Source organism: Ctenocephalides felis, unplaced genomic scaffold (assembly GCF_003426905.1).
Source record: "Ctenocephalides felis isolate EL2017-DRISC unplaced genomic scaffold, ASM342690v1 CF-g0.4_SCAFFOLD_00845, whole genome shotgun sequence".
NCBI classification, from domain to species: Eukaryota; Metazoa; Arthropoda; class Insecta; order Siphonaptera; family Pulicidae; genus Ctenocephalides; species Ctenocephalides felis.
The window spans coordinates 12,649,868-12,670,228 of record NW_020536999.1 but is presented as its reverse complement, the minus strand read 5'-3'; the positions used below and the strand labels follow the sequence as shown (position 1 = coordinate 12,670,228).

The window sequence follows — 20,361 nt, the reverse complement described above, 5'->3', positions numbered from 1 at the left end:
GTCATACAAAATAGATGGTATTTAGATGGTTTATAGGTTGATTACAAAAGTATTTTTGAAAAAAACCTTAGTTAAATCTAGAAATGCGCGAGTCGTAAAAGTAACTAGTTATAAGTAGCATTTTGCTTATCAAACTCTACAAATATCAAATTTTATTACATAGATCATTTATTTCACTAAATCCATTATCCAATTTTTCATTTACTCCTCGAAGGACTTCAAAGGTCCTTTTTGCCTTCGCCTTTGCCTTCTCGGTCAATTAGAATAATCACCTCGTCCCTTTAAAAGACATCATGCCGAACATTCTCCCTGAATTATTTGAATCATTTACCTTCTGCCATTAAATTTATGTTTCATTAAAATCAATTTAACGATTCGACTCCGATCCTAAAATAGCGTTCGGAGAGGAGTCGATTTCTTAAGATGATGATGCCTTTGGAGATATTTGATGAGATGAACGATAATCAAAAGTAATACTATGCCAATGAATGTTTCGTAGAAATATATACTTGAATATAAATAAATAATTAATTATTTTATGTCCTTATATGTATTGCCCTAACTTTGCCATTCATGATTTCAGGACTTTTTTCTAATTTTTTGGATAACTCGAAAATTATGACCAAGCCATTTTTTTGTGTATAGTTTGGCAGAAACTAAATACTATTTATTAAAATTATTCATAAACTATATCATACAATTTGATACAAAAATTTTAAATAGTTTGAATCGCCCAAATGTATTTTGCTTATTTACAATATGCAGATCTGGGACACTTTTTTATATTTTTTTGAATAACTCGAAAACTTAGTCACAGGCATTCTTTTTTATTTAGCTTAGAAAAAACTAGATTAAATTTAGTATATTTTGCTATAAACAGTTTAATAAAGTTTTATATGAAAATTTTAAATAAATCCAAGGTGAACTCGCATTTACTTTTCGTCTTGCATTCAAGGATTCGGGACATTTTTCTATATTTTTCTGAATAAAACAAAAATTTTACTCAGAACACTCTTTTCTAGTTAGCTTAGATGAAACTACATCAAATTTAAGTCATTTTTCTTTAAACAGTTTATACAGTTTTCATATAAAAATTTTAAATAAATTCTCTGTGAACCCTCCTTATATATTTTTATGAATAACTCTAAAACTTTTCCGAGGACAGTCTTTTTAGTTAACTTAGTTGAAACTACATTAAAATTAATTTATTTTTCTATAAACAGTTGAATAAGGTTTTATATGAAAATTTTAAATAAATGTAGAATAAACTCGCCTTTACATATAATCTTGCATTCAAGTATTCGGAAATTTTTTAATTTTTATTTGGATGCATTACTTAAGAAAATATAAAAATCATTGTAAATTATATATATATGTATATATATATATATATATATATATATATACATATATGTTAAAGAAGTTATATATATATATATATATATATCTAATGATCAGCTTCTGATTCATTATTTATCTGATTAAATTTCTAATTTAATTTATTTTACGAAAAACTTATTTTCGTAATATTTTTTCAACAAAAGTCATTAATCATACTTTATTCAGTTTGGAAACATCTTGCAAGTTTAAAAGCCTTGTTAAAAGACAAAAACTCTGAAATAATCTTTTAAGATGATCTTTTGGAAGAAATACAAATTGTTGCAAGTGACATGAAATGGCAATTGAACCTTCCTTAAGAAAAATTATTATTTTCACTATTAAGAAAAAAAAGTGTAACAAGTACTGATATAATAAATACAAAAACTTGATTACTGTACTTGAATTATAGTTATTAATCTGTCTTTGGGCTGAAATGAATTGGACATGTCTTTATAAAAGTTGTATCCAATGAAGCTGTAATTATTGATTATCTTCCCATGAATAAATAACTAAATAAAAGGAACAAAACCGCCTAGATATTTAGGAATTTCCAATTTCACCTCTTTAAATAATACCCTATTTATTCAAAGTGTATCAAAAGCTTTCTCCCATGTCAAATTGATCGACCGAGGATTTATTTTTCTATTGAATTCCGGAATATTTTTCGGAATCCTTTTGTTAGTATTTGAGAAGGCGAATGTTTCCTCCTAAATCCCTGTTTTGAATTAGGCCGAAGAGATATAATGCTCATCAATCAATTTATTTGATCAAGTGAATTAATTTGCGATTATACTTTGATATAATATTTAGTTAACGGAGGAGGATAAAGATTCGGGACAAAATATTCATTTAGTGGAATTTTTTCATAATATATTAATAGACAGTTTTCAGTCAGATAATTGTTTATAAAAGATTGGATGTAATTAATTTTAATGTTTTTTTGTGTAAAAAATTAACCACTAATTCTCGTTTATTTTGCAACTGATTGATTGCTCTGAATTTTTACCGGATTTAACGTTGTTAAATACCATAATCCCCAAATATTTTTCCCCATTCTTATAAATATAATTTGTCAGCCGAATCACATTATCAACAAATACATTTCAATTGAATTGAATTTGCATTTAATCAAACTGGTGACACAAAAGCCGTTTATACGTTTATACCAATCTGATTGCAACAGAGACTAATAAAAAATAGTAAATGTAAATATTTCCATTGTGAAATACAAACATCAATGACGCTTTGTCAACAAATTTCCCTAACAAATTTCCATCAGAATGTAGCTGAATAATTTTCCCGTGCCGTATTGTGTTTATAATTTCATTCGCAGCTTTAAATTAATTAGCTGCACACACTTTGCGAATAAAACATATTTGCCTGTAAAATTCAGCTGATTAAAACTGTTGCACTTTTCAACCCACATTGTCACGGTGCAAAATGCAAATGCAGTCAATTAAATAGTCAGGCTGGTTAAGTACCTAATTTCATTTATATGTGGCAGGATAAAAATCTGTTTAGCATTAAACATGAAATTTAGAGCTTGGGAATTTTATATATTAGTAATTGAACTAAACTTTTGGGGGTAGCTCTCAAAATTGTTGAAAGGGTTATTCTATATATTTCCTTTGCAAAATCTTTTTAATGAGTTTCGTTTTTAACACGTGTGTTCAGAAAAATGCTCAATTAGATGGTCTTTTGCTATTTATCAAAAATTTGTCATCTGGTCCTTTTAACCCATAGTAAATTACCTATATATATATATATATATATATATATACTAGCTGATCCGGCGAAGGTTGTTTTGGCATAAAAAATATTTCTAGTATAAAATATTTAGTACGAAAATAACTAACTGATTGCAAATGTGGTGCACAAGTGAAAGGAGCAGCTAACAAAAAGTATATGAATAGTTTACCCACTGCAAAACACGCCACATATAAATGTCCCTTCATAGTCTTTGCAAGTGCCAAGAAACTGATTATATTTAAATTGACTTGGCTCATTTGAAGTTTCAAGATTTTGATATATTATTACCGCGCTTTTGCATTAATTTGTTGATTTTTGAATTACGAAACAAAATACGATAATTTATTTTTAAATTATACATATTGTTATGGAGCATGCCCAGCGAATTTACTGAGATTAAAAGAAATGAGAGAGTGGAAAATTTTACAACTTTACCATCGATTTGAATGATACCTTATTGTTTCTTATCAAAAACTGTTGTATCTTTAGTTTTTAATTTTCAATCTATATTTCTTTGCAAAAATTGCTATTTATGCAAACCATTTATCAACTATGTACTGTTTGTGCACTTTGGAAAATATTTATACAATCGGAAAATGGGACAACCCTAGATAAAAATAAATTGTTTTTTAGGTAAAATTTCTGCTTTATCATAAGGTCAGAAAAATATGAACTATCATTGAATGAGAAGAAACAATCACTGATTACTAAAATGGCTAATATGAAATAGAGATTTGTGAAAGGAGGGTGAAAAATTAGAGTAGTATGCATTTTTTAATTCCGCATAAAAACAAATTAAAATTAGAAAAAAATGACCTCAAAATTGAAAAACACAAAGTTAGAAGTAGACAACCCTTGATAAAAATAAATAGTTTTTAAAGTAAAAAGAGTTCTATGCATTTTATCAATTCCGCATTAAATTTTTTGAAAAAGTCTGCCTCAAAATTAAAGAAATTGTGTTAGATTTGGACAGCCCCTAATAAAAATAATTTTTTTAAAGTGAGATTCAAGCATTTTTATAAACTCAAAAAAATCTTAACTAAGATTATGTCAAATAATTGATCAAAATAAAATTAATTCCAAATTTTAAAAAATAGAGGCTTACAAGTAAAAAGAGTTCTATGTATTTTCAATTTCAAATTATAGAAAATTAAAATTAAGAAAATTGATCTCAAAATTTAAAAAAAATGTTAAGGGTAGACAACAGAGGATGAAACTAAATGGTAATTTAAAGTAAAATGAGTTATATTATACCGCATTGAAAAAATAAAATAAAAAAATTGACTCAAATATTAAAAAGAGTATAAGGTTTTGTCAACCCTTAATAATAATAAATTTTATTTTAAAGTAAAATGTAAGCTTTTTCTTCAAGCTCAAAAATCTGAACTGAAATATTTCAAGAATATTCAATGCGGGATAAAATATTATTGAATTGCTAGAATGTCGATAAAAAATTGGGTGTTGGTGATGAAAAAGTAAAAATGTTGGGTCGTATGCATATATGATGTTTAATGTCACATTATGAAAAAATAAAAAGAGATAAATCCATAAAAAAATTAAGGGTGAACAACGATTATCACTTAGGTGTATGAAAAATAGATAGTTACCAATTTTTGTATGGTGGATCTCTAAAGGGAGGTCCCAGGGGGTGAAACATGGCCATGGGTAGATCGGCTTTTCAAAGGGGTCAGTTATACATTTGGACACTATTGGGGCGCTCTAAATTAACTAAAACAGGATTTTTCAAAAAATAGCCCAAAATTCACTTTAGAGCTATGTTTTTTCGGCAAAGTATCATATTTTGATCCTTAGTATCTAATAGGGACTATACTCGCCCTAATATATATATATATATATATATATATATATATATATATATATATTGTATCTTATACATCCAACATATGTCTGTTTCGATATTTTTCACTCTAATAACAATCTATGCATTATCTCGTGTGTATTCAAGTGAGGATGTGGAGTTGATTTAGTATTTCAGCTGCGCGAACATTTGCGAATATTTGCGAATATTTGAGTAGCAGGGCGGGCAAGATATCGCCAGAATTAAATTCAGACATTACACTAATCCCGATTTATCATTCCGGGTGCAAACGTTAAGCTTCCATTTCCAGAAGTTTCCATCCAGATGGGAAAATCGAGTCGTCGCTCTCGGAAAACGTGTTATATAAGTACGGTATTCGGTATTGACTCCGATTGTTCATATATGCATAAGGGCTTGGACTTTAATATTCGTACGAACACGTGAGATATTTAATGCATTGCTCTTTATAGATAATACGAACGAGCTGGAGATATTAATGTTGGCTTTGGATTTTGTGGAAGTGTATGAAAAATTGCACAAATCGGGAACGGTTTAACCGAGTGCTACATTGATGTCCCTACTGGTACTTTTGTCGGTATAGATTATTTTTAGCAATAGAGTAGAGCAATAGAGGTTTAAAGTTTGAGGAAGTATTCTGGTCTAGAATAAATATATTCCTTTAATATTTGTTCATAAACAACGCCTAAACAAATATTGTTTTTGCAACTTCACTCATCATGTAATTGTCTTTTGAAGAACTTCACGTAATTAAAATTAACATACATTTATTGACTGCTTGTATTTCTTTTACTTTTTCGCTGTCGATACAATCTCATTCTTTGGGAAGCTGTATTATCTGTCTTGCCTAAAAAATATTTACCATTTTAATAACTTCAAGGATTTTTAGAAACTACGGCTAATATAGAAATAATTTCTACTCAATAAGCTTACGTTTAGTACACGGCCCAAATGTTTAATTTGTTTTATTATTTTCAAGGAACAGGGTAAAATATTCAGGCATTTTTCATTGAATCAAGATTTGTACTACGATGTAACTTTAAAATATTTATCTATGCCGATTTCCTCGTTGATATCGGTACGCATACAACGTTGATGCCGGTACACATACAAAGACAGATCTCTATTCACGTACACGACGGCTAATCACAATCGACCCGTATAGAAACGATATCATCGAGAGCGAATGACGAATCATTGGCAATCGACTCTTATCTTATCTGCCGTAACGCACTTCCGCTGCATTTGCACGGATTTTCACCCTAGTCGCGCCTAAAGAAGTTTTACTTTAAAAATAAAGATTTTAGTATTTGTCGCCATAGTAGGCATATTTAAGTGCACTCTGATTACCAAGTTTTGACAGGAAACTAATACAGAGATTTCTATAATCATTTATATAGATTTCTGAACATTTATATTGACTATAAATTGCAGACATATTATCGATGTCTTATTTAAAACAATTTAAACATAAAACTTTGCAAACCTTTTGCAAAATACTACAAACGCCGGTAATCTTTCAACCATAACCTCCAAATAACATGCAGCAAAAAACTAATTTTCAAGTGGCATTAAAGTTGTCACTCATCTTGCAATTAACAGATTGAAAGCACTTTTTATGTCAAATTACATAAAAAACACCTTCAATTATTCTTAAATTAATCAATTTTAGTAACAATAAGTTATAATAAACTAACGTGATGCAAATTTGACAGAGGAGTTTCCGCCATTAATAAACAAGTGCCCACAAGTACCACCCTAATCTATTCATGTTTATATAATAAACATGGATACAATAATGCACATAAAATGGAAAGAAGTAGATTATTATTATTATTATTGAAATTCATTAATTACGTGCATGATTTCTGTTTATATATTGATTTATATATTTCAATATTAATCTAGTTTTCTCAATTTTATTTACATTTTTATATCCATGTTATTTACATGCTTTTAATGCAAATGCAGGTTGGCAATTCTAATTATTTAACAATGGCGTAAATGCATCTGTCAAATTTGCATCGTATCTTCTTTTATCTATGATATAATCTATTGTAATCAAAAGCTATTTATTTTGGAATAAATTAAAGTGTTTTTAATTATTATTTAGCGTAAAATAATGTTTACAATGTTGTGTTAATTGTGAGGTAAGTGACAACTTTAATAACACATAAAAATTAAATGTGGGGTTGTATCGTGAGGTTATGGTTTGAAGATTTCTTGCATTGCATTTCGGTAAAGATTTTAAAGATATATATAATTTGTTTTGTTTGGATATTTTTTTAAAGTTTAACTACTTAAGAATATGTGTAAAAGAGGTTTTCTCTAAGTTTAAATTATTTTCGGAGATATAGCTGTTCGACCACAATAATGCTCAGAAATGAAAAATACTATTCGAAAACCGGTTTTCTGAAATGGTGGTTTTTGCATAAACTCTAGTTTCTATATTTTTACATTTGCCAACATCAAACTGATGTTTTTACCAAAGGACTCAGTGAATATAATTACGACTTAACAAAGTAAAGCAGATAATCTTTCGCTCAGAAATGAGTTTTTAATCCAAATCATTTTCATAATGAAAAATCTATCTCATCAGATATACTTCATGTTTGCGATGTAACTAACATGAGAGAGCTCTCCTCCTCAGATAAAACCTATTTCGCTGAGAACTTAATTGCAAATTGAAAATAAAACAAATTATCAAAGCGTTTGCGCTGTTCGTGAAAACTCTCTGTAACAGTACTTCACACATTTTAATTAAATTAACTTTTCTTGTTACTCCTCGGAAAAGTTTTGCAGAATTTTCAATGTTATTTTTATCTCACGACTAGGAAATGTACATAGTTGCCAGAAATTTAACGTTTTGCATGGGAAACCGTTGGCTTAACAATAATTTTTGAATGGGGTAAATGAAATATGATAATTTTTCTTAAGAGCAATTGGAATTTGACATTCTATGAAGGAGGAATGAATTTTATGCGATTTTTGAAAACCCGCTGAAAAAGACATATGATATTTATACCATATATTTTACAAGTTAGCTTTTTGTAGGGTAATAGTAATCGTAACTTTTTGTAGGGTAATAGTAATATAGTAATCGTCCAAAAATAAAGTTTTTTTTTTCTTTATCATATATTTACGTTTTAGAGATTTCTGAACATTTTGGCATACCTTAGGAAAATGGATATGTGTGAACACAATTTTTCGTCGACGTTTTAGGAAGTGCCGCTCAACCGATTTGTATGATTCAAAAAGCATTCGATTCCTATTGATGCGGGGACGTGCTGACTAGTTTTTGTCAAAGGCAGGTTTAGTCGTTTTGGTGATCCAGATAAAAAAGTTAAAAAAAATGCTATTTGGTGTTCGGAAATCCGATATTTTGTAATTTGAATCGATTTGAACTGATATGAATCAAAATCTTTCAAGAAATTTCAAATTTCAAAAAAATATTCAAAAATTCTCAGTTTTCAAAAAAATGCAGGTTTTTTAAAAAAAATCTAAGTTTTTAAAGAATATCGTTATTTTTAAAAATTTTCAAATTTGTTAAAAAATTTCATAAATCTTTAAATCATAGATCTTGAAATAAAATCTTATTTTCTTTTCTGAGCTTTCACAAATTTTAAATTACAGCTTCCAGCAATTTCTTAAGGCACGATGCCACTTTCAACTAGTTTATTAATGATTTGAAAACATGAAAAAAATTGAAAATATTTAAGAAGTTCAAATTCTAAAATGTGATGTAGTGGAGTCTCTCAAAAAATTGGCAACTAACCATACCTATGTTACAGCTTGCCAATTAATTGGGAAAAATATGTTTATATATACATGTATATATATATATATATATATATCACATATTCATCGTTCAGTAAGAACCTGTACATATGAACGTTATTATACTCTATAAAAGCAAATTCCTTTGACGAATCGATTTTCTTTAGCAACTCCTCAGTAGGCAAAGGATTACGTGCATCTAGTTAGCTTTGAATTATTTGCAACTACTCGGTACTAGTTCCAATTTAATTTATTACTACGTAATAACTGTGAGATCAATTTAAATCTCATTTATGGAATATTTTCATATAGTTCTAATAATATACCTTGTCTTATTAAAATCTTTTTCCATTAGTAAATGAATATTGCTGCATAAAATATTTTATGATAGCTGTAATAACATGAGGGAGCTAGGGACTTGTTATAAAAGTTTTTTTTTTCTAAATTATTGTTTTTTAAGATCCACTAATTAAATTTGTACTAAATAAATATGAATTTCACCTTTCCAAGTCATTTCTCTACCGACTGAAATAAAACTCAGTTAAAGGAGGCATTTTGTAAGGTGACCGTATTTTTTCAAAATTTTAATTGAAATATATTTAAAAATATATTGGCAACCTTGACCTTCACATGATATAAAAAATCTCGCAGAAAATTGATAATGATTGATGTGTTATGGTGTAGTTAGTTTGGATTTTATAAAACAATTGCTAGAAGTGAAATTGGACTTTTGTGCTCCAGTTTTAGTCATCTTTACTTGGACTAAATCTTATAAGTACCTAATACAATTATATTTATATACTTTATTTATTTATTTGGCTTCCAAAATTATTAGAAATCATCTATTTTTCTGTTCAACAAATTTTTTTTTTCTTAAACAGTTGTGACAGATATAAATGTAGACAGTTAGTCAGTAGGAGAGTCATTCAGAAGGAAGACAGACTACTAACAACTATGTAATTGAATAAAGGCAATGTAGTTCCAAAACTAACTTCGTTATTAGATTTCAGCATTTATTTATTCCGAGACTTAGTTTAGTTGATTACAAACTTCAAAAGTATATGGACAAGTTTATAGACCTGTGAGGAATAGAACTTTTGTCCCAAATTACATCAAAAACAGGTATCAAAAAATGTCCTTTTCTTAAAATAGATATATTGAATATTTTGCAGTAGTTGACCCTCGTTCGAAAATTATGAAATTTTATCTTCCTTATTAATTTTATTTTTTGTTTATCAATTTGCTTCAAGGCACATTAACATATAGCACTAATTCTTAATTATTTCATTCATGCAAAAAGATTCAAAATTGGAAAAAAAGGACATACCTATGTGTTAAATTTTTAGTTCAATTAAAAAAAAATTATTTCAAGCAAATTTGTGATTAAGATCTTACCGAGCTTCTATTTTTGCATCCATTTATTTCAAATTACATTATAATATAAACTGCGATAAAGCTACAAAATGTTCCTACAAAAGTATACCTCGAATTCACGTTTTTCATCAAATTACGTCTGAATATAACTAAAAGAAAACCATATTGTAAGAAAACAGATATTTCTTTGGCGATTTATAGAGAAACGAACGAGAAAAACTCGTAACCTTTAATTAAATTTTTATGAGTTTTTTTTAAGTACCTGAGGTCATGTTATTTAACTCTCTGATCTTTTCATCTCACAATACAAGAAAAAAATACAACAAATAATATATAACGTTGAAGTAAGCCGTTGGATATTTCATAAAAATGTAAAAAATACATCAATTTAATCATTGTATTTTAGTAGTAATTATTTTTATTAACAATTCAATATTTGCAATCACTTTTGTGTTTGTACATAACATATTTTTCCATTATTACTTTCATTTATGATTAAAATTGATTCCACAAACCGTTTTTGATACAACATGCCACAAACACGATTTAATAACAATTTCTACCAATCATTTTAATTATGAATTTCAGATTTCAGAATTGTTTGCATAAACGCAATGCAAATGCAATATGTTTATGTTTATTGGAAAATAAATTACTCAATCGTGAATTTTGTTTCAAATTAAATGAAATGTATTGAGTACAAATATCAGTATTGATCATATATTAATATGCAGTTGGTTCTTTACTGAAACTTTGCGGTACTTCCTTTATAAAATTGCAAATATCTCAAAATTTTGGTGAAGACTTCATAAATTTTATTGTTTGGAATCGTAGTAGATACTTCAAGGTATAACTTGTGCAATTTTTAGGTTTGTAATGCAAACGGTCCGATTTAGGCATAATTTCAAAAATCTATTTATTAACATGCAGTTGGTTCTTTACTGACTAGTTCTTTGCAAACAAAAATTGCAAATATATCAATATTTTGCAATGGACTCTATAAATTTTATTATTTATGATTATAGTAGACACTTTAAACAATAAATTGTGCGAATTTTAGGGTTGTAATACAAACGGTCCGACCTGGGCATAATTTCAAAAATGATTTATTAATATGCAGTTGGTCTTTATTAAATAGCTTGATTTGCAGTACTTTCTTTACAAAATTGCAAATATTTCAAAATTTTGCAAAGAACTTTAGAAATTTCATTATTTGCGATTATAGTAGACACTTTAAAAAATAACTGGTGTAAATTTTAGGGTTGTGATACAAACGGTGCAAACTGTGCATAATTTTAAATATGATTTATTAATATGCAGTTGGTTTTTATTAAATAGCTCGAAGATTTGCAGTAGCTTCTTTACAAAATTGTAAATATCTCAAAATTTTGCAAAGGCCTCTATAAATTTTATTATTTGCGATTATAGAAGATACTTTGTAAAATCACTTGTACAAATTTCAGGGTTGTAATACAAACGGTCCGACCTTGGCATAATTTCAAAAGTGATTTATTAATATGCAGTTGGTTCTGTACTAAATATCTCGAAACTTTGCCGTACTTTCTTTACAAAATTGCAAATATCTAAAAACAATTTTCATTATTTACAATTATAGTAAACACTTTACACAATAAATTGTGCTAATTTCAGGGTTGTAATATAATCCATGCGACCTAGGCATAATTTCAAAAACCATTTATCAATATGCAGTTGGTTCTGGTATTGAATATCTCAAAACTTGACAGTAGTTTCTTCACTAAATTGCAAATATTTAAAAATTTTGCAAAGGTTTTTATAAATTTTAGTATCAGCGATTGAAATAGACCCTTCAAAGAATAAATAAATAAATATGAATAAATTTTAGGGATGTAATACAAACGGTGCGACCTAGGCATAATTGATTTATTAATATGCAGTTGCTTCTGTACTAAATATCTCGAAACTTTGCAGTAGTTTCTTCGCTAAATTGCAAATATTAAAAAACTTTGCAAAGGGCTTTATATATTTTAGTATTAGCGATTATAGTAGGTACTTCAAAAAATCACTTGTAGAAATTTCAGGGTTCTAGTACAAACAGTGCGTCGTCCTAGCCATATTTTAAAAACTACTAGTTTTAATTAGACTTATCTTTAATACGAATGCTAAAAAGCACATATGTATTTTATTTTCATTTGAAAAAAATAAATCAGGCTTATTTTTATCAATAGCATATTTATATAAATCTTATCTAGATATAAACCTATTGGTAAATTTACGTGCTACGTTGATGGCGCACTCTATGGAACGCGGAAACAATTAAAATTGAAATAATGACAAAGCGGTCGAGTTTGCGTTCTATGAAGGTGTTGGAGTATTCACACCAATCATTCCATTTCATTAAATCAATTATAATTTCTATCTTAAAGAATAATGAGTATCATACCGTCTTTTCTCGTCCCATTCATGCAAATGTATATACTCGTATATATAGTTGGTAATTTTCCTACTACCGAATTCGATTGTCGTTAACTAGACACCAAACCCCGTTCCTTCCTTCGGTTAGTAATTGAATTCGAATGGAAGTAATGCATTGATGAAGCGAATACTGTGAAATCGTTACTTAGTTTCATTTAAGAAGACGAATCATTTGATGAAGCGAGAATAAAAGCTCCCGAACAATATACCCTCTAATGACTATTGCTCGTGTACGTGCCTAACAGTATCCACTGCGGTCGACAGCCCCGGGGCGATAAGGGCGGAATATTGGGGATGGATATATAATATATTTTGCAGTGATAAAGGAAAGAATTTATATTGTAGCAAACAGCTGGTTCAGAGGAGTTTTGTTTGCGCCAGTATTAAAATCAGATATTTGCTGGTCACGGGGCATCATTGATAATATGCAATTTTTATTTTTTACTTGTCATAGAGTAAGTTAATGTGATCGTCCAAAATTCGAAAATGATAATTTTTGCGTTTCAGAGAAGAAATATTTCAATTTTTTTTATTTTTTTATTTTCCAAAAAAAAATTTTTGATTATCGAAAATAATTTGGATTTTAATATTAATTTTAGCTAAAGTTCTAATGCTCACTTATAAACTTGAAATAAAATTTATACCTTAAAATTAAAATCAGATTTGTACTAGCCACATTCTAAGGTGACCATATAGAATATATAGGACCCCATATATAGGAGGGTGTATTTCAAAATAACAAATGCTATTTAAGAATGCAATGAAAATCGGTCTCTTTTAAATTAGTTTTTTTTAAATCAGAAAAACTGACAAAGAACTTCATTATTCGGCTATATGCAATATTTTATCTTATATTTTTAAATCTATATGTTCTTACAGCTTTCAAACTTATTACAAAATTTTGTTCAATTTTTTTCACCATTATTTAAAGATAATTATAACTTTTCCAGGCTGTCAAAAAGTTCATTTTTGTAGTTTTTGTTAATTTTTGTAAAATAAAAGTTCGAAATTATGATTATGAGAGGCTATTTTAACCCGCCTTTTCTATATAAGCGTGCTAGTTGTACATAACATTTTCAGATATTTGATGGATAGTTGTAATTTTGGAATATATTAGAAAAAATGGATGTGTGTGTGTATGTATGGATACAATTTTTAGCCCAAGTTTAACAACAGATTCGAATACCTCAAAACACATGAAAATTTTATTCATAAGGAGTTGTTTAATTCAGAAATATGGAACCAAAAATGATAGTTTTTTGGATAGAACTAAGCAACCTTCTGTTTGTATTGACAAAACGATTGTTTTTGGAGTGAGCTTTTTTTTTAAATTTTCACAAAAAAAATTTTTCGAATATCGAAAATAATTCGGATTTTAATATTAATTTTAGCTAAAGTTCTAAGGCTCACTGCAGATAAATAATTAATAACTTTGCAAGTCAGTTTATATATTCCTTATAAATATTAGACTAAGTCCTTCATTTTAAATCTGATTGATTAAGTTTTGTTTATTTACTTTTTATGTGAAAACATATAAACGTCATAGTACAACACATAAGTTTTTATATTTTTTCTATAAAACACAAATAATGAAAGTAACAGTATTTATGATAATCTATTTCAAAACATTTAATATTCTTCAAATATTTGATTACGGAACGGGAAGTTCTAGCAATTTGCCTTAAGGCACGATGCCATACACCACTAGTTAGCTTTTACTGAAATCCAAAACCTAATTTGCATAAGCAGTTAAAAATTCTATCTTAATATCTAAATCTCAATATCATGTGATTAAGTCAGGTATTATACACATCATACAACTTGCCTTAAGGCAAAATGCTACTTACACCTAGTTATGCAATATTTTTTTGTCTTATATCCATTTTTTAAATCGGATCTAATAAATAAGCTTAACCACTCTGGTTCTTCTTAGTAGCGTTTGGTTGTTTAGCGCGCGCTTTACAATATTGCCCGACATATGCTAAATAAAAATAAAGAATTTCGCTTTTTGTTTACATTTACATGTAGGTTAATTCCTATTATTTTTTTGGAGCCCTTGTGACCCATTTTCTGGTAGGGGCCTATCAATTGTTATTATGTGGTTAGGAGAATTTTGAGGTTAGGTTTTATGGGTGAAACTCTTCATATAAAAGCGAAGACATAGCTTTTTGATAGTTTGTGACTACCAACTCATACGATTTAAGACCCTTAATATAACAATTATATGTTATCCGAGAATATATATAGTTTATGTTATCTGAGAATTGTTTACCCAGACAAGATATATGTATATACTAGCTGACCCGGCAAACGTTGTTTTGCTAAGTAAGGTATATTCTAAACAATTTCTAGAATCAAAAAAATTAATACTTTAAGTGTATAAGGATATGTTGTTTTGAATGCTATATACAATGAGGAATTATAAAAACAATAAATCCCATTAGTTTGTCTATATTTTGTCAATACAATCAAACTGGAAGATTTATACACTTTTACATAGAAAACATGGTATAATACAATCCAAGTCTTTTTTTGGTCTTTCGACTTATTGATTACGTTTCAAGTTTTTCAGATTTTTTTTGAATGCTGGATTTTGTGTATAATTGTAAATAATACTACTGAGCTTATACAAAATTTTCAAAACTCTGCGAGGAGAGATAGAAAACGAATCAAGTATTTCTTCTTTGACCTGCATTTTGAAAAGTTTCAAGTAACATTCGATGAATTAAAGTAAATTTAATAAGAAGTATATATGTAGAGCAGGGCGAAGCACAAAGGTAAGGTCTAATTTGACTTTGAGCAAATATTAATTATATTATAAAATTCAAACTAATTATATCACAACAAATAACACATTGCAAACGAACAATTATCTGACTACGTTCAGTAAACTGCCTTCTTCTTCATCATTGTAGAAATGTTCTTTTCTGGTGTCTTTCAAAAATTCGTTATCTAGACCTTTTTACCCTATAGGCGGAGTAACTTGAAATGGCCAGGTGGTAAACAGTTTAATAATTACACTTTAAACTAATGCTAAAAAAATCTATCTACGGAAGAAAATACTTTTATTATGGATTTTCAAAGATTACCGTTTATTTTCCGATAGCAGGGTTATAGCTGGTTATACATCCTTTTCCCTCACTTTCAAATATTGCTATTAAACCATGCTTCACTTTACTGGTTTTTGACACATTGCTGGTGGACCTTTTCAACCCCGTACCTTCATATATTACTATCTATTCTTTGATAAATTTTTGGTTATTTGACAAAATGTCCTTTTGATCGACACCAAATTTAGGTTCTGAATTTAAATAACATAAACAAAAAATAATACAACCTAGAAAATGTTTTATAAATACCAATGAGTATATAATTATACAAATGAGATCTTTCGAGCACCGTGTTTGAGAAAAATATGATTTGCATAAAAAGAGTGCTACAACGCCAAAAAATGCATTTTCATATTAACATTTCAAAACAGTTGATATTTTGAGTCTCTAGTAACACTTGCAACCCGTTTAATAACGTTTTTGTATATAAATAAAACCACAAACAAAACTACTTACCACAATTTAATCATAATTAAATAATATTCACGTAAAACATCCTATTAAACATAATCGAACATCATCTGTCAAAAACGTTTGACATTTCAAGTATTTGCCACCGTCCATTGTTTTATTTACATTACGCTTCAACAAAAATTTTCAAATTAAAAATGTAAAGTTTCTACGCGATTTTGAAATAATATCTCACCTTTCCGACAACCTACTGATTAGCACGAATTTTTCAAGACTAAGACTGGCCAAATCGGTTTAGCCGTTTTCGAGTCTTAGCGGATCATTTTATCGAGAGCTCCATTTTCATATATAAGATATATATATATATATATATATATATATATATATATATATCTTTTCCCGTCTCGTCTTGTCTATATATTAATCCTTTCTCGAATTTTTTTGATAGATATTTTGGGTGAGAGATCATGTACAAAAGTCATCAGTCATGATACGTGCAACCATATATCTTCGTGTCTTCGTTGCGAATTTTGTGTCAGCCATATGTGGGATTAATATGTAAGAAATAAGGAATACCTACGCCACTTTAAATATTCAACACATATATTTATTTAAAGTATACGCTCTCAAATATCATATTATGATGTCGGGGATGTGGTTTGTGCATGTTTCCGTGATGGAGTAGTTTCTGGTTTAAGAAATATATCGTGGGGTGGAATAGACATGTAATATTATGTCGAATTTCGGAAAGACAAGGAATAGTCTGTGTATTTTATGATAAGTTTAAGTTTCAAGAGAAAATATGTTATTGGACATAGTTATATTACTGATTTTGGGTGACTCGGAAAATGTATGCGATAAATTTTCTTGAGACAACTACAGAGGGTGCGCCATCAATATGTAGTCAATGGAAACATTGAAGTTTTGTTTGCGCAATGAAGGAGTGTATTTGGTCAACTTTATTTTTCGAACCTTGTTGTAAAATATTTTAAGGCTTTGCATGCATAATGAAAAAAAGTTTATCAAAATTTATTCAAAATTGTTCGAGTTATTCAACATTTTCATTGACCACATATAAATGGCGCACCCTATACTACTTTCCTCAAGTTTTGCCTTAAATGAAATTAAACTTTCCAGATTAAAATTTTGCAAAAAACGATTTATCACAAGGGTACTGTAACACAGTTTTTGATAAACGTATTTTTTCACCCTTAAATTGAATTTTACCCTTTTCTATCGAAAAACTACTAACTATGATGTCAACTCCCTTTGTAGGCATTGAGATTGATTGATCGATTGAAGAAACAATAAGCAATTTAAGTGTAAATACTTTGAAAAAAAATTCAGCTAATTAAAGATCATGAGGAATATTGATTTGGCGGGAATAGCTCAGTCAGTAGCGTGACCGACCATCGATACTCGGATCGATTCTTGGCAATGACATAGAATTTAAAATTTTGATCTAAAACTAAATAGAATTTGAGTTGTTGATTTAAAATAGCATAGAACTTCACGTGATAAGTAAAATTTAAAAATAGCTCATTTGAAATAAACAGGGAGCAAATTAGTTCCAATTTAGATTAAGTGTGTCATGCATGATTTTAATATACAAAAACAAAAAAGTGTACAAAAAAATCGATGTCTAATAAAATCATCGTTGAATTATGAAGTATTACATTTTAAATAATACACTTAATTATCGTAAAGTTAAACTTCAAACAAAGAGAATAATTATGGAAAAGCTCTCCATAAAATTTGAATTGTTGAGTTGAATTTGAATAAAAATTAGAAGTAAGAAGAAATGCAAAATTATAAATTGAAGAAGATCAGATTTACAGATTTATTTACAGATTATGTAAAATATATATAAAGATAGTACAGATTTATCTCCTTTTTCAACGATTAATTTATTTAGGTTTTGTTTTCACTAAATTATTTTTTATGTATATACAAATTTTTGGTTTGTTATATGCAGTCTTTACTTTTATTAACTTCCAGAGAAAGTTTGTTTTTGCCAGAAAATCCGATTTGCTCTTCTTGTGTTTTTTCGACGTTTCAAATCATTCTGAATCAAATGAGACCGAATTTTAAAAAAATTGTGTGTGAGCCGATGTTTGATATTTTGTCAACATTATTTTAAAATGAGCTGCACTTATTTTAAAAATGTTAAAAATATTACTTGATAAAGACTAGCCTTTAGTAGTTTTGTGCAGCGATCAGCCAAGCCGTTTCTTTGTAATCAGCTGAAAAGTGTAAAACATTTTCGTCCACGTTTTAGCCCTTAATTTTGAATCGATTCCAAAAATTCAAAAACTTTTCGAAAGATATTGCTTTGGAATGGTGCTGTTTAGTTTTTGGTAAGATCTGGCGAGCCGTTTCTTTGTAATTATTTCTTGAATTTTTTTTTTGATGATAGATTTTGCAGTCTAAAATAACATACTCAAATGTTATAGGCCTACGATAAGCAGTTAAATTATGAAAAATCATCAAAGTTCAAAATTTAGCTGCGCACTTGAGCGATTCTAATCAAAATCTGTGAAGAAGCATTTGTATATTCTGTGATTCATAAGTATCTGCTGTAAAACCAAAATAATATTTATACCTTATTCAAAATAGATATTGTATTATAATATCAATTGAATAACGTCCACACTATAATTGTATCAAACCATTTTTTCAATTACGAAAAACAAACATCAAGTTACATCGATCTATCCTATCCTGGTGATCAAATATCGTTTTTCCCATCAATATCGAATATCAACAATATCGACAGATCACTTCCCATCACTAGTCAAATGCGTTGTCGGGTTTTTATTACTTTTATATGTCATATTATTTTGTTATTTGCCATGACTGATGTTTTCAATCGAAATCGATTCTGTTTGATGAAAAACATAAAATGTACCTGAAAAAATATATAGGAAACAGAACGCGTGTTCCGGCTTTGAATTTTTATTATTATTATTTTTACTATCGGATGCAACTCGTGATCAAATTAAATATTCGAGGAGGCATCATGTGTAATTGATGGAAACGTGTGTTTAATAAATTAAATTTTTGTTTGATAGGATTAATTACTATTTTTGTTCCTTGCATTTGCGCTGGACTTAGGCATCGAGTATCTGAATTTTTGTAATATATTGCGATAATACTTTCATATATATATATATATATATATATATATATATATATATATATATATATATCGTCGGATTTGATATATGAAACTTTCCTCGCAATAAATAAAAAAGTTTTATTTTAAATACGTACCACAAAAGGCACATGTCAGAACCACACACATGGATTTCCAACAGGCGATTTATTTTCAACGAAAACTTTTTTTTCGAATAGATAAAATTAAAGTTACGGTGAATTGGAAATTGGGAAAATCGCACTGAAAAAATTACAGACATTAGATAATTTATTTATATTATCAAAGCATTGTTTTTATATTGATGAACACATGGTGCAAAAGACTAAAATTTATTCACTCTAACCAAGTCATTGGAATTAAAAAAAAACTGAAATTTTTAACACAATGTTTGAAATTTTGGATTGTCAAATTTATGAACATTTTTGTTGGCCTTCTTTGCAAGTTTTCAAAAAGTTTCATAATTATTCCACTTTTGTATGAATGATCTGCAGCACAAATATATTGAAACTCGTTTTTTCTCAATAACATACTGGACAAGCGCTTAAAATAAAATTCATAAATCTTATTACCAAAATAAGAAGAATAGATTCATAATATTATATGAAAATTCCAAATATATTTTCTTAATCCGAGCACAGTATTACATTCTTTAACATGCTCTTCATGCATGAAATTACAAAAACAAAATCATTTGCTTTCGGCTACAGCTGGATGTTATTTTTGAGAGAAATGTAAGATTTTTTAATTCACTTTTAGATTAATTCTTATGTACAGAAATTTTGCAATGGAAATATTTCTGTAATACGTTGAATAGCATTATGTGGAGAGTGGTTGGATACTTTTTTGTATCATCATAGGAAAACTGAGTTGTACCTCGTAACGATTCAGTCTTTATAATTTTTTTTATCATGCTTATTTTGATAAATTTTATAGTGATTATTATACTTACAAGTCGAAGATTTCTATCGGTGATTAATTTACTTTTTACCATTTTTTCTATGTGCCTTTCTCAAAAACCTGATATTAACCTTGAAATATAATTTTATAATCACTGAGTCATCGAATTTAGTTGATGTATGTTGTACTAAATCAGATCAACCAAGAATTTGTAT

General features: G+C 28.2%; 1 protein-coding gene across 1 annotated transcript in view; it reads left to right on the top strand.

Annotated features, from left to right (window-relative positions):
- LOC113363574 (zwei Ig domain protein zig-8-like) overlaps positions 1 to 20,361 on the top strand; it is a 160,631-nt gene that overhangs the window by 114,392 nt on the left and 25,878 nt on the right. The window lies entirely within an intron of this gene.